This window comes from Centruroides sculpturatus, unplaced genomic scaffold (assembly GCF_000671375.1).
Source record: "Centruroides sculpturatus isolate CEXI.00-Female unplaced genomic scaffold, Cexi_2.0 scaffold83, whole genome shotgun sequence".
In the NCBI taxonomy this organism is placed as follows: domain Eukaryota; kingdom Metazoa; phylum Arthropoda; class Arachnida; order Scorpiones; family Buthidae; genus Centruroides; species Centruroides sculpturatus.
The window spans coordinates 26847-28298 of record NW_019384393.1 but is presented as its reverse complement, the minus strand read 5'-3'; the positions used below and the strand labels follow the sequence as shown (position 1 = coordinate 28298).

Below are 1452 nucleotides of genomic sequence, written 5' to 3'. Positions count from 1 at the left end.
TCCTTCAAAAAAATCCTTAGTTAATTAATTTTCATTATAGACAGCTTTATGCCTCATTAAGAATTTTTCTGAGGTCTGTCTTATCAGGTAAATTACTGTACACAGTGTATTTTCATTTTCATGTAGTAAAGACTCTATGCCTTCATAAAGGACGTACTTTTCCTTTGTTTAAAGTATTTGGGCAGTTTATTCTCTGTTGTATTCTCAAGTAAACAATACATACAAGTACAGTACAGTATTTTCTGAGGAAACACTCATACTTATTTTTTTTAACCCCATTCCCGATAACCCGGCATTTTCACAAACTCGGCCACCCTTCGGATCACATTAGGCCGAGTTTTCGAGAGACTACTGTATTACTTACTTCTAATGAGTTAAATAATATAATGGAGGACAAATCAATCACAAAATAATTCTGGTATATGGAAATTATAGCTAAAAAAACAATATGATGGCAATCTGAGCATGCTCTAAAATATACATACTGATACTGTACAGATCAATGATAAATATTTATTATGTTTCTGTTGTTTAACATATAAAGAAATCTTATTTATTTCATATAAAAATTTTCAAAGTTCTCAGAATGTAAATTTGAAAAATTTTATTGATGGTTTATTATACATACATATTGATATTGTCAATAACTAAGGTTCAATGGTAACTTTTATGCAAAAAGTATATCATACTGTATTAAGAAAGATGGTTGAAAAAATAAATTTGACTTTCAATACAACATAAAACATTGTTTAAAGAGTCACTGGAGGGCAAAAAAGTATCACTTCAGTAAAAAGAAATTATTATTATTATTACTCTACCAAGATTTGCATGGACTCAGATGATATTACAGACTTTTCTCAAACTGTATTATGAAAAACTGATAATATTATGAATATCATCAATTTTTAGACTGTATTCAATAATCCCTTAAATACATAATTTTATCCTTTTATGTTATGATAAAACATTGCTTATTCAGGCTTGACTTCATCTGCAATAAATCACCTCTTTGGCCTTATTTACAGCATATAGATGCTAATTCTTTAATATTTCTGATATAATTACAATTACACTCAATAATAAATTTTATAACAGTGGAATTCAAAACTGGTGATGTTAGGATTATATATAAATAAACATCTCCAAACCCGATATCCAATATAGTAAGACACCAACCGAATGCCGTAAATTAACCGGGCTATTTTAATGCTAAATTCTAAATAAATTACGTAATTAATTTGGCACTAGAGGTAAGCGTTAGGCGCCATCTCTTATTAAAATTAATAATTATAAATATATTAATTAATTTAAATAATTTGGAACCGCTGGGAGAAAAAATCGGCCCGGAGCGGGACTCGAACCCACAACTCCTGCTTACCGTGCAGATGCGTTGCCAGTTACGCTACCCGGACCTCCGATCCGATCTCCTCTTCCAGCGTATAACTATGTAAC

General features: G+C 30.2%; 1 pseudogene; it reads right to left on the bottom strand.

The window, feature by feature from the left end:
• Positions 1-1452, bottom strand: part of LOC111618284 — a 41516-nt pseudogene that overhangs the window by 26849 nt on the left and 13215 nt on the right.